Genomic DNA, 15,554 nt, shown 5'->3' on the forward strand with positions numbered 1-15,554 from the left:
GTGGACAGGTGGCCTCTTCAAGTTGTAGGCCAAGCCCATTTTAAATTATTCAATGCTTTACATGGCCCTTGAATGCTTTGTTGTTAAAGGGTTTATCAGTTAAAATTATTTTTTGCGATTAACGCAGTGTTTGATTGGTTATGCGGATGGTTGGTTTTGTTTCAGATGTAAGTCAAGTGAGAGTTTTAGCTTATATTCTCATAATGATAAGATGAGGGCTTGCAGAGCGGGCGATCAGTTGAACAGGGAAAACGTGAGCTTCTAATGGTATTGAGTTGTTGGACGAATTCCCAGAGTCGTTCACGGATCGGCTAGGCGTTACTAACAAAATCAAATACAGTATTCAGCTCACGGATCAGAGCTGCATACACCACACACCGCACTGGTTGACTTCTCCTAAGATGCAAAAGCTGTAAGAAATCGTTCATCAGATTCTTACTGATGGCGTAATTAGACCTTCCATCTCGTCATAAGATAACCCAGTTTTTCCGCTTACCAAGCCCCATGGTGAAGGCTTTAACCAAGCCTACTATCACTTTCCCTTTGCAGAATAGTCTAAACCTATTACCACCTTTCCTACAGATTACTCTGGACTCGCATTCGGGAGGAGGATGTTTCAAACCACGTCCAGTCATCTTCGGTTATCCGTGATTTCCCTAAATTGCTTCAGGCAAACGTCGGCATGGTTCCTTGGAAAGGGTAAGTTCGACTTTCCTCCCCTTCCTATTCCGATGGTACCGATCACCTCTCTGTTTGATGCCCTCCCACAAATGAACCAACCAACCAATCGACAGATTACAATCTTTTCGAACCCATTAAGTACCCTTTGAGTTGGCTACTGGTGCAGCCGTTTTGTCTCGTCCATTGGGTTCTGTGTTGGGTGATCTGAAATTTAAGTTCATATCTATTATTTAGATGATGTGGTTGGGTACACGCCAGTTTTGAGGAACACCTTGCACATCTTAGGGAAGTTTTCTGGCGACTCATGGAAGTGGGGCTGACCGGAAAACCTACTAGGGTGACCCCAGCCTGCGGGCAAATTCCCTTCTTGGAGGACAAGGTGTCTCAAAGAGGAGCCGAGGTAGATCAAAGCCGCATTAAAGCCGTGTGTCAGTTACTGGTTTCGAGGGACAAAAATGGCATCTTCTGCTGCATTGGCTTGGTTAATTTTTCCGAAAATTTGTTTCTAATTTCGCACAGTTGGTGGCATCTCTCAATCAGTTACTTAAAAATGGCGCAAAATTTATGTGGGTGGAGAGGGGGGGGGGGTAACGGGAATCCCTGCAAGCCGCCTTTGAGAGTATGAAGCAGGCATTATCACCCCCCAGCGCATATGCGACTTCAGTGTGCCCTTTGTCATACAGACTGAACCGATGAATGTGCGGGTTGGGACGGTTCTAATACAAGAGCAGAACGGGGAAAGATGTACTCTAGCGTATGCACCATGCACATTGTCAGCCATCGAATATAAATATTTGGTATATGAGATCGAGGCATTAGCTGTCTTGTTCGTGCTGGAAGTTTTCAAATTTTATCTTGAACACCGGAAGTTCCATCTTGAGGAAGATAAACAGGCCCTAAGCTGAGTATTGGCTCGTCCCCTCGAAACTGGGTGGATAGAACGATGGGCAGTTAGAGCCTTCAATTTTGTCATATAAGAGGGAGGTAGAATCAAATTGGTAATGTGTAGAGTTGGATGTTCTATGAGCCCGATGAGCTACGGTTTGTGGAGCACCAGGTAGAAGTGAGTCGTGTTATTGCGGTCATACCCGAAATTTCTTATTTACTAATCTTCAGGGGAGTTAGAACGGAATTTTCTTTTTAGATTTTCGGATTTTTATCTCATTATGAAATTTGCAATTTTCCGAATAAAATGATATAAATACAGGGTGAGTCATAAATGAGGAAAAATATGTCGTATAAATTGTCACACACTGAGCTACAAACATAAATTCGTTTTCCGCATGTTCCTATGTCAATAAATGACAACGAAATTGAATGGTAAAAATCTGGAAATGTGAAGTGGACCTTTGGGTGTTACTGTGCACCGACATTGACCAAGGGGACAGATCGGCAACACGGCACAACATGCGAGTGTTGTAGGTAGTCTAACCGCTCACGAGAAGGCGAGGCATGCGGCGTCAAGCGACGGTCAGCGTGACACTGCGAGCAAGGACAGCGCCAACATCTATCTCGTACCGGTTACGTTGGCCGGTATTATGTATCATGGCTAGTTGGCATAGGGAAAGGAACGTGAGGTGCTGCACTACTGTACATGCATGTTTTATAATTGGTTTTTGTGTCCCAGAATTAGTATTAAGAAATGAGTTCATAGATGCAGAATACAAAATACAACTGAACGGGTATCTGCCAGTTAATACAAACAAATACAATACAGCTGTACAAATCGAAACTATCATATAAACTCATGAACAGAAGCAGCAGTGACGGTTTATAGGTACTGTTCGAAATGACGGCCACGATGTGTCTCGCAAAGTTGAACTCTTCGTAGGAAGGATTGATGAACACGATCCAACATGTCTGTATCTCTTTGCGTAATATGCGAGTAGGCTGTTTAGGTTTTTATGTTGGTAACATCACGTAGCGCTCTGTATGAAAATCACTGACGGTGCTGTGTGTAGTCTGTGGCTGGTTGGCAGTGTTGGAATATTCGCCATTGTAGCGTTGGGCAGCTGGATGTGAACAGCGCGTAGCGTTGCGCAGCTGGAGGTGAACCGCCAGCAGTGGTGTATGTGGGGAGAAAGATGGCAGAATTTTAAGAGCGGACGATCTGGACGTGTGTCCATCAGAAAGAGTAAATCTGTAATATTGGATATCATGAACTGATATATATATATAATGACTTTTGAATATTTTTAAGGTAATTACATTGTTTATCGCCTATCGAAACCTTTCATTTGCTAACTATGACTATCAGTAGTTAGTGCCTTCAGTAGTTAGAATCTTTTATTTAGGTGGCAGTATTGGCGCTCGCTGTATTGCAGTAGTTCGAGTAACGAAACGAAGATTTTTGTGAGGTAAGTGATTCTTGAATGGTGTAGGTTATTGTTAGTCAGGGCCATTCTTTTGTAGGGATTATTGGAAGTCAGATTGCGTTGCCCTAAAAATATTGTGTGTCAGTTTAGTGTTGATCAGAATAAGTAAAGAGAGAAATGTCTGAGTATGTTCAGTTTTGCTCAGCTGTTTGAAAATCAAATAACGTAAGAGGTTTACCCGCACAGTAATTAATAATTTTTGTAGGGGGAGGTTACAAATATCACATGCATGTTGTGCTCTCCGTTGAAGGGTGTTGACATAAACAACCTCTCATTCATAAATCACAGATTTCAGATGGCCCCATAAAAATAAATCCAGTGGATTCTGGTCTGGCGATCTTGCTGGCCATGCTACAGGGCCTCCACAACCAATCCATTTCGAATGAAAGGCATTGTCCAAGTGCCGTCGCACTGTGCCGCTGAAGTGATCGGCGGCACCATCATGCATGTGCCACATGTTCATACGAGAGGCCAAACCAACGTCTTCCAATAATTCCGGTAATGTAGCATCCAGGAAACGCAGATATCGCTGTCCTGTAAGCTTTTTTGGTAGCACATGTAGCCCTATGAGATGGTAATCGATAATACCACACCAGATATTGACTCTGCATCGTTGTTGGTACCCTCGTATCACTGTGCTGTGGGGGTTTTCTTCCGCCCACTCATGCCAATTATGAGAATTCTATATACCCTCCTTCATGAAATAGTCTTCGTCGGTGAACAGTATTGCTGGCCGTGGGTCTGACGCAGTAGGATAAAGTTGCAGAAGTCCAGCCTCCTCTGGCAGACTTCCCGCAAGAATGCATGTACCTTCTGCATGCGAAAGGAATGATAATGGTTTCTACTGAGTACTCGCATAACAGTACATCTCGACATTTCGACTACAGCGGCGAGAGACCTGTTGCTTATTATTCGGTCCTCCGCAACAGTTTGTAACACTTTTTCTTCGTCATTCGCACTGTACATCGACGGTCGGCCGCGACCACTAAATCCTGGAGGTGCTACACATGCACCATACTCCTTCAAGCTCCTGTCCACAAACATTTTTGCGGATGGAAGGCGCCGGCTAGGAAACCTCTCGTGATACAGTTGCCTTGCAACGTCAGCTCTTCCATCTGCAATCCCATAAGGGAGGTGGATGTCGGCGTATTCCTCGTTTGTGAAACTTGCCGTTGTACTGTAGTAACGCTGCGACGCGGCCGTTAGCGGCTGTCGACACGGCGAGTATCGGGCAGAGTGAGCAGCGCAGAGGTGTTGTAAACACGTCCTGCACGTCGTGGTTTTACTTCCGCCGTTGACCAATCTTTCCTCTTACAGGACACACATTCCTTAACATGGGACTGTACACTCCGTTGCCACCGGCAACGTGTGATTCACAAGTTCTGATACAATTTCACTTACATTACGATGGGATTTGTTCTTTCTCGTATCTTCCAAACGCTGGCAGATACACATCAGCTCATTGGTGTGTCATGTTTTGTATATATGGGTGAATGACATGACATAGTGAGGCTCGTCGGTATCTCGTTCAATGGTTAACAGGTGTATTTGTTTTACGTACACAGTACACGGAGGAGAACGAAATTGACAGCGGTGCGTCACGGGTTACGCATAGCAGCATGCGGTCCTGGACATATTTTTCCTCATTTATGACTCACCCTAATATATATACAAGGTGTTACAAAAAGGTACGGCCAAACTTTCAGGAAACATTCCTCACACACAAATAAAGAAAAGATGTTATGTGGACATGTGTCCGGAAACGCTTAATTTCCATGTTAGAGCTCATTTTAGTTTCGTCCACCTAAGCTCAATGAAGCACGTTATCATGATTTCATACGGGATACTCTACCTGTGCTGCTAGAACATGTGCCTTTACAAGTACGACACAACATGTGCTTCATGCACGATGGAGCTCCTGCACATTTCAGTCGAAGTGTTCGTACGCTTCTCAACAACAGATTCGGTGACCGATGGATTGGTAGAGGCGGATCAATTCCATAGCCTCCACGCTCTCCTGACCTCAACCCCCTTGACTTTCATTTATGAGGGCATTTGAAAGCTCTTGTCTACGCAACCCCGGTACCAAATGTAGAGACTCTTCGTGCTCGTATTGTGGACGGCTGTGATACAATAGGCCAATCTCCAGGGCTGCATCAGCGCATCAGGGATTCCATGCGACGGATGGTGGATGCATGCATCCTCGCTAACGGAGGACATTTTGAACATTTCCTGTAACAAAGTGTTTGAAGTCACGTTGGTACGTTCTGTTGTTGTGTGTTTCCATTCCATGATTAATGTGATTTGAAGAGAAGTAATAAAATGAGCTCTAACATGGAAATTAAGCGTTTCCGGACACATGTCCACATAACATATTTTCTTTCTTTGTGTGTGAGGAATGTTTCCTGAACGTTTGGCCGTACCTTTTTGTAACACCCTGTATATACGGGGTGAGTCATAAATGAAGAAAAATATGTTGAGGACTGCATGCTGTTGCGCACTTGAGGGAGTGAGGGAGTATGGTGCATGTGTAGCACCTCCAGGAGATATACACAAGGTGAGTCGCATAAGACGTAACACCCCCATTATTCCGGGGGCGATTGCACGTATCGACAAGCGGTGTTTGGCGAATCATAGCCGACTATGGGGCACATAATTTGGTACATGCACAATAATCGCAACGTTTATATTGACCGAGATAATGAGCCAAGTACATGTTTTTTAAATGTGACGCTATACTTTTTACCATCATTCGAACGCTCTGGAAAAGACGCGTATAGTGATGTAACGCATATTGCTATTGTGATTCAAACATCGCTTAAAATACGCTGGGAAATATTGTACGATTGAAGGTCGAGGCGGTCGGAAGCGGCTGCAGACCGTAAACGCGCCTCGCGCGACCCGCAGGCCTAGTTGCCGTGCTATATGCTGCATGCACGGCCTACGCTACGTAGGTAAATCCCCATCCGCCTTCTTTATAAAGGTTAAATTACGTGTTTGTATTGGTAGCACTGTCAAAAACAGTATCGTACCTTTTCATAGCATAAACACACGCTGTACGTCGAAGTGCTAACGTTTTTCGAGGGAAAGTGACGGATTCATTGGTAAATCTCTCTAACAGTAAAGTATGACGCCAAAACGAAGTGTTTTTAAGAAACGTGGGTTTCATGGTAATAGATTATCGAATAAAGGGAAACACTGTGTTCAACATGTGGCGTGTGAAGTCACATACAATGAAATAAAGGCAAATTAATATCTATAGAAACACCCATTAGTGCTTCGAAGATTAAAATATACCGTTGCGGTACACAGTTTTCTCAAAACTAAAGCGATGTAAATGGTAGGTTAGGTTATATTCTGTTAGATTTACACATCATAACAAGGGTATTAGGAGAATGTGTGAACTGTAAAATATGTAGAAGGCCACTTACCTTACATGAAGACAGAGAGGTATCAAATGGACTAGCCAGGAAACTCTTCATTAATTGTGCCAATAGTAAATACAGTCATTCATTTTGGAATTCTGATAAGTATGAAGATAATTATTTTGAACTAAATGTTAGATGGTTTATGGATTGAGAGCTATTGGCAAAGGACACACTGCAGCAGAAACAACGTGTGCCATGATTAATACGCCACGCCAAACTCGTAAAATCTACAAGTACGCAGGATTTATTGGAGCTACTGTGGAATCTGTTGCATGTGAGTCAATCAAGGGTGCTACAAACGAATCTGTTGGAACAAATGATGGTATGACTGACATATCGGTAGCTTTTGATGGCACTTGACAGAAGTGCGGCTACATTTCTAAGAATTCTGTTGCTACGGTGTCCAGTGTGGATACTGGAAAGGTAATAGATTTCCAGGTTTTAACCAAACATTGTTATAAGTGTAAATCATGGAATGAAGAAGACATATCTTTGACAGAAATTATCAAGGAACAAGTGGTGGTGCATAGGCGTCTGCAGCTATTGAAATTTTTAGTCGATCTGTAAACGAAAGCCGGCCGGATTGGCCGAGCGGTTCTAGGCGCTTCAGTCTGGAACCGCGTGACCGCTACGGTCGCAGGTTCGAATCCTGCCTCGGGTATGGATGTGTGTGATGTCCTTAGGTTAGGTAGGTTTAAGTAGTTCTAAGTTCTAGGGGACTGATGACCTCAGCAGTTAAGTCCCATAGAGCTCATAGCCATTGGAACCATTTTGTGAACGAAAGGGGAGTGTGTTACACTAAGGCTTAGGTGATGAAGACTCACAAGCCAATAACAGTGCAGTTATCACAAAACTGGATTGTGTTGGTCATGTCCTGTAGAGGATGGGCACTAAGTTGAGGAAGATGAAATAAACTTTGAGAGACAAGAAACTTTCTGATGGTAAAACCATAAGAATCAGGCTAACGGACGAAATGACTGATGAACTACAGCTGTATTATGGGATGGCCATTAGAAATAATACTGAGAATTTGTTGAAAATGAAGCAAGCAGACTGTCAGATCGTTAAGAACCAGTACATCACCTTTTCCCTCCTGGATCTGATTCATGGTGCAATTACAGCAATGCCCATACTCAAACAGTTCATACAGCCATAAACACTCCATCCCAGCAGTAGTCTTGGATATCATAAAACCTGTTTACAGAGACCTGGCAAATCCTAAGTTACTGAAGAGGTGTCTGCATGGTGAGACTCAAAATCCAAATGAGTCGCTCAATAATCTTATATGGGCGCGCTTACCAAAAAGTGTTGGAATGAAGACTCTAAAGGGGGAGGGGGGGTCAATTATGCTGTTATTGCTTTTAATGATGGCAAAATTGGTAAAGTGACAGTGCTGTAGGATATGGGAATTAATCCTGTTACAAACTGCCTCAGAGAACTTGAACGGATGGAAAAAGATTGCATTGATGCAGCAGAGCATGCGGCACAGTTGACCATAAGAATTCCAGAAAAAAGGAAAGAAGAAAAACTTGGAAAACGATCGAGGGGATGATATACAGTATGGTGCATGGTGCTTCTGAGTGACTAAAAATAAAAAGTTAAGCATATATTAAGTAAGTTACTCTCTTATGAAACTTCAAAAGCCATTCCTGAAAATTTACATTTCCTATTGCATACTTCCTTAAATCTGAGAAACCACTTCCAGTAGAGTATTCAAAGTTTGAGGGAGTAATAACACACATAGCCTGAGACTAATGAACTAAAAGAAGAGCATAATTGAAATTAGTATAACGTACAAAAAGTACACAGAATTTTAACCATGTATTTAAAAATTGTATTTTCGAAAGCAGTGGCTGAAATGCAATTATTGTAGCTCAGTAGACACAGAACATACAGTTTAATGTTCTGTAAAAGTTTCATGGCAATAACTACAGTGGTTCCTGAAATACAGGGAAGCCATGTCACTGAATTTAACATTGTCATGATAGGACGCTCCAGCTCCCCTTAAAGAGGAAAAATGGCAGGACCTGGAATTACAGCCTGTTCAAATCAAACAAGACGCCGGTGAAGCTGTGCCCGAGTATTCCTTGCAGAATGGCTTCTTTTTCTATCACGCATGCGGAGATAAAAAGGCCGAAATTGTGTGTGCCAAAGAGCTTAATACATGAGGTGTTCAGTTACTTTCATCAGTCCTTGTGTGGAGGGCATCTGGAATCTAATAAAACCCATCTTAAAATAAGAAAGCAATTCCCCTGGAGGGTCATGAGCAGGGATATTCTTAAGACGTTGGCCGAGTGCGAATTGTGTACAGTTTTCAGCAGATACTGGGCCTAGGCGATTGTCCACTGACAATTTCAACCTATGGAGACGTTATACATCTATTACCTGGGACCACTGCTCACACTCAAAGAGGGAACAGTTTCATATTTGTCATTATAGATGCTTTTACCAGATTCGTATGGCTCGTTGCAAGTGGTAGTACCACAACGGCCACAGGTATCGAGAACTTGAAAAGAATATTTGCCATTTTATAACGAGCGACAATGTTCCGGCTTCACCTCTAATGAAATTCAGAAATTCTGTTTAGATCAAGGTATAAAACTTACGCCGTATTAAGCGCAACCCTCCATCGCCGATAGCAATAATGGCAATTTTAAGGCAGTCATAATTGCAAATCATTTGAGGTCGGAGAAGAGGTGGGATTTATCCCCCAGTTGGTATGCCTTCAAGTTCAACACCGCCAATCACGAGGCAGAAGGGACGACTCTTGCCAGATTGATGTTTTAGTCCACCCTGAACTCACCTTTGGCTACTCTGTGGATGCTCCTTGATCTGTTACCGGAGCAATTAGTCTTGATGTCAAGCATTAGTGGAGGCAGACAAGAATAACATCAGGATAGCGCATAGCTGGGAGAAAAAAGGATACAATAGAGGCAGTTGGGCAAAAGGACTGGAGGTGGGAGACAGTGTTTTTGAAGAACTTCCGGGGGAAAGCTCAAGAGAGCCAAGGCCTTGCCGAGAAATTGCCAAGATTTGTGGGAACATATGTGGTTGTAAGAAGACTATCACTAGTGAACTTCCTACTCAGGAATATAAAATCGGGGAAATGAACGAGTGCACATCTCAGCCAAATTTAGGCAGCTCGTGCAGACATTGCACATAGGGTGTCGAGTGACGCTGCTGTTCCTCGTTAAGGGGTGGAGGGGTGGATGGGATGGTGGTGGTGGTGGTTGTACCGTGACCTACTGCAATGCTCATGCTTTTGCGGAGTTTTCTCTGAAGCCCCATGGTTGGTGAGCGCCCCCTTGATACGCGAAGTTCGGGGGTCTGCTGCAGGAAGTAGTGTGGAGCGAGTCTGCACCGGACATCGTAGGGATCAGTTGGGGCGTGGTGCACTGCTGTCCCACACTGCTTTATTACGACGCAGTGACCAGTAAACAAGCTCTGTTCAAGACGCGTTCCGCCTTTGAGATGTGACGAGATCCTCGGAGATTGGCCTGGCTTGTACATCTACAGTAGCTCCCTGGATTAATTTTCAAATGGTGAGCTATTTGTTGGATCATTTTCAAACCGTGGTAGCTCCGTGTGCCACTGTGTTTGAAGGGTGCTCCTCTAAATCGCTTGAGCATTAAGTTTGCATTACTGTTAATCGTGAGTGGAATCAACTGACATATGCTATAGTTGATTTTGCTGTCGATTCTTCATTGCTGTCAGTTGCTGCCGATATTCGTCAAATTTGTTTCTTAACTTCGTGAACTGCTACTTTCATGGTTCGTCAGTCAATTAATACTATTTTAGTAAAGTAAAGCTGTTTATCTTGCTTACTTTCAAGAAATGTTATCAGAAATGGATGGTAAAATTTTGAAATTTTTTAAAATTAATTCCGTAAACGACCGACTGCTTACGATAGTAGTGTTCTGAAACTCACTGTTACCAGTGTTTGCATAAATCCGTTTTTGTTCCTGTATTCTCAAATTGTGGCTCAACATACCACTCTGGCAGCCATGTGTCTTGCTCCCTGCCTTATCAACAACAATCAGAATACATAACATTATGTTATTACAGGTTATATGTTTATGATGCCATAGTTCGTGAGATCGTGACATTCCCTTTGAACTGTCTGAGTACTAGTCCCTTACGTTATGTAACAAACATGTGCCACATTGTAAACTACATTTCTGCAGTGGAAATATTAAGTACTGCACACTGCTAAAATCCATAATATTACAGTATTACAAGTTACATTGTTATGATGTTGAAGTTCGTGAGGTAAGCAAGGTAAGGAATGTGAAGTTCTATTGTCTTTTAATTTCATGTAGCAGTATGGGCCACTGTGATGGTGTGTTGGTATGTGACTGGCTGACTGCATCAGGTGAAGCTTGAAAGCGGAGTTGTGATCAGCTGTAATTGATAATTTAGAACCAGCTGGAGATTTTGATTTAAATGTTTGTTAACCCCTATTGTTTCTAACAGGCTTAGCTGTGTTCCTTTGTTGGCTATGCGTAGTAGTTTTGTGTGGACTTGGTTTCTGTGTCCTTCCTTCTACATTCATGTCTAATGATCTCAGTTGCCATAACCCTGTTTGACCAATATATAGTTTGTTGCAATCTCTGCAAATGGTTTTATAAATGCAACTGTTACTTAATAAATCTGTTTTGTCCTTGCCGTTGAATAAGATTAGAGATGTAGCGCTTGTTACATAAAATGAAGTTTTTCCATTGCAGTATGAGTAGGTTTGGCAATTTGCCGGATAGCTTTCCTAAATACAGGATGGTACACCAGTTCTTTTTAGTTATGACTGTTATTTCAGAGGGACATACACATAGAACAACGTTGTTCTTCTTTGTTTATTGCGTAGAATGTTGTCAGTTAAGTCAAGGATATAGCCACTGGTGAATGCAGTGCATTTAATTATGTCAAAATCTGTCTGAAAATTGTGTGGATGCAATACGATGCGCCTCGGAATGAAAGGCAGCATGTTTGTGTGTTATTAGGTGTTGTGAACAAGAGGGTATTACCGTGCCTGTTGTTGTGGGTTTTTGTAAACTTTGAAACTGTGTGTATTTGTATTTATATATATGTCGATGTCTACGAAATTAAGATTTTTCTTCATCGTGAACTGTATGTTTATGTGTTGTGAGTTTAGATGTTCTAGGAATAGCTTAAATTGTCTTTTGGTACCAGACCACAGACGCAGCACATCATCTACATATCTGTACCAATATATGACATTATCACTGAGAGGTTCATTATATAGGAACTATTTTTCGATATGGTCTATGAATATTTCCACTAAAAGGGGAACTTATGGGTGGTCACATGGGCAAACCATGTAGTTGTTTGTATCGAGTACCTCCATACTGAAAATAGTTTTTTTATTATTCAACCTTAAGCGTGGAATGGTTGTATCAAGAAGTAATGGAAGAATCAGTAAATAATCTCTTAATTTTTATCATTATTTTATACAAATACTATTACATTCAGAATTAGATGGAAAAATCATCAGTGTCACCAACTGGTCACAGTAAATTTTTAATTTTTTTATTGTCTTGATCCAAATAAAAGATTAAATTATCATTTGCCGATAACCATTGCCGGCTGATCGGCAACCATTTTCAGCAGTAGTGGACACCAGAAGATCCTGAGGAAGATCCCAGCAGAGAGGTCAAAATGTCTATCATTTAGAGTAAATATGACGCGGCCTAATAAGCCAGAAGATTTTAACTTCAGTGACGACGGACACGAAAGCCTGCAGACTTACATCTTCAGATCGACCTTACTCAAGATTCAGTGTCTGTCTATAATGTTGTCCACAATAACATCGTTGCTTTGTGTGACTCAGAAAATGCTTACCAAAGAACCTATACAAATTACAAGTGTTGGCCGTATCAACATCGTTATTGAGTGCAACTCAGAATCACAGTTACTAAGGAATCTGTACCTTAGTACAGTGTTGACAGTATCACTGTTGCTTTGTGTAACACGTCAGTAATAACAAATTGATCATAGCGCGGCGGTTAACATGTAACAGCAGAAATTATTACTGTTCAACATGGATACCACTATTTCAGAAGCTTCTTTTGACAGGTTGAATTCTCTGGTGAGATCATTTGTCTCAGCCAGGTTGAAACACTGAGGAACTGAGGACATACTCTCATAACAAGTACCACCTTATTACCGTCAGATTGACAACACTCGACCTGACATAGATCTGTCCATTGTTAGCTCATGCAACTTTGGGGTCAGCATTGCCTACGATTGAAGGACTGGTTATCTTGCACTTGACAGGTTTGTTTAGATTGACCCCAGTAATATTTTCTAAGCAGAAATAAGTCAACCAAATGTTTCTTCGGGTTGTCTCCAAGCCATAGGTACGCTGAACTCAAGAGTTCTCCCTTCACCGGTAGTCCACTGTCATAAACGTTCGGCGCAAGTCTTACAGACCTGATGCGGTGTCAGGTTTCATTCTGATCATTAGGTCTAACACCAATGAATCCAAGAGAAGTTCTTTTTAAGAAGAAACAAATTTTATTTCTTTCTACGCGTGTTTTCCGCACCTGAAACAAAACGAATTGAAATAATTTGCACGAAACATGTACAGCACTCCACAATAAACTTCGTTTTCGGTTGACTTTGTATCACCTCTTTCCTAAACATAAATCTCATTCGAGGCTAGTTTCGCTCTATCCTGTAGGGTAAGAGATCAAAAACTCACCTCAACTCCAGAGTTAAAGGTCACCTAAGTTACTAGATGCTTATTCCATCTGGTGGATTTTCCTGGAACTTGATGGCAAAGCAACAATAGCGCAAATATGCGAGAAACAATCGTTCTATATGTCACTCAGAACTGCCGAAAACGCAGTTGGAACTACATATTTCGTGTAAAACTGGTCATCGAAAAAAATAGATAAAAGAAATTAAATATTTATAAAACTGATCGAAAAAGTATAGCAGGTAGAGAAAACTGATTTCATATATGGGGTTAGAGCCTCAAATGTAGTCAAATTCAATTTAGAAACCGTAGTCACAAAAAAAAAACATATTGAATGAAAACAGCTTAGCTGCTCTTCTAAATAATTTATTTAACGCCCGGTTTCGTAAGCTAGAAGCCACATCAGGTTAAATAAGGTGAGCCATTACATTAAAGTTTCAACATGGAAGGGAACGAACATTCTTTTATATGAATAAGTGACACAATTTAGTGGATCGTCAAGTTAGTAGTAAGTAAGGATCCACGGTTCCTCATGTGTGGCATGAAACGCAATTGACGGCAGGAGGCGAACGTAACAGTTAACCATTAGATATAGGGTCCAATCCATCCAGAATGCCATAAATACAGCAGACGGCAATGCACAGAGACGCAGGCGGGAAAGTGACCTGCTGTGGGATAAATAAATTATTTGAAAGCGCAGCCAAGCGGTTATTACTCAACATGTCTGCTTATGGCTGTGTTTTTCCCCTCATACAAGATAGTGTGTAACAAAAAAATTTTTCTTGTTGGTCTCTGTAGTACTATCAATAAATACACATAAAATGTGTTAATATAATAATAATATTAAAATTAATTCAGTAAAGCAGTCTACATTGCATCTAAGTTGCATATATTTCACTCGATGACCGGTTTCGGTCTCTCATAAAACCATCATCACACTACTTTTTTACTCCCTGGTGATGGCACGAGCCGGTGGCTTGGAGTAGGGAGCCCTGGAGAGGTGTGTGGAACACGCGTGGGAACACGCAGAATTTCCTCCCTTTTTGATACTTACTTTCCATAGTATTTTGTTATCCTGAAAGTTAACTGAGAATTTTCTGTGAACTTCTAGGATAACAAAATAACATGAAGAGTCACACTCTCATAGTCGACTTTTAACTGAATGATTTTGGGGAGGGGGATGGTACTGATCCCCATAACACCTTCCTCACTCCACCTGGGTCCGAAACTCAAGGTACTCCTCATTCCCGAAATCAGCACGGTATCTGTAGCCGCGCGGGGTAGCCCTGCGATGTGGGGCGCCTTTTCACGTTTCGCGCGTCTACCCCCGTCGGAGGCTCGAGTCGTCCCTCCGTCATGGGTGTGTGTGTTGTCCTTAGCGTAAGTTAAAGTTAGATTACGTAGTGCATAAGCCTAGGGGTCGATGGCCTCAGCGGTTTGGTCCCATAGGAACTTATCACAAATTCCCAAAACGGTATGTGTACCATTGCCATACCCACAAAACCAAGTTTACGCTGTTCACAGACATATTGCACACACAACTTTTCTCACTAACGATGGTAGCTGCATTAAGAGCTTGCTGATCCATAAATGAAATTCAATTGGCTCCCAAATGGTGCAGCGATGACTAACAACGTTTGTGGATCCCACACAAAACACTAAAGAGAGAGAAAAATATTCTTTCCTTTTAATTATAACTATTTCGACAACATTCATCAATAACCAAACCGTGATTCCTTGCAAAAATGCTACATTAAGGCATCCAGTCTCCCAAAGAGGAACGGTAAAGAATACATGGTTCCCTACAAATACATGCCACAGTATCTATGTTTGCGAAAGCACCGGCCTGTGGACGTTTTCTTCCTTTTATTGCAACTACGTGAAAATTGAAACTTCAAACCGTTGCTCTCCACAGTAGTATCATTCGTCGGATTTGAGGAGAAGGTGGGATATGGAGTGTAGAAATGACGTTTCGTTACCAGACTTACCGTGAGCTTAGTGTTGGGAATAAAACCACGGAGATCTTATATACGATTATGGGACTGTAGCTAGCTGGACATAAGAGATGGGCGGATCCAGTATCGTACATTTTGAGTAAAATATACAACAGTCGAAATATTTTATGACTGATGACTCAAAACAGTCTTACATCAAAGGTTAATTTTATGATACGTGTTATATTCAGGCTCTTAATGAGTTTAATACCAATGTATATTTTCAAACCTAAGCTTCCACGGTGGTACTTAGTGCATTAATCAGTGCAACTTAAAGAAGAAAAGAAGGCAGCTAATCATAGTCCTAAAACAAGCCGAGGGTTGTGGTGCAAACCATACATCTACATCTACATCTACATGGATA

The sequence above is a fragment of the Schistocerca serialis genome, chromosome 6, assembly GCF_023864345.2.
Source record: "Schistocerca serialis cubense isolate TAMUIC-IGC-003099 chromosome 6, iqSchSeri2.2, whole genome shotgun sequence".
Classification (NCBI taxonomy): Eukaryota; Metazoa; Arthropoda; class Insecta; order Orthoptera; family Acrididae; genus Schistocerca; species Schistocerca serialis.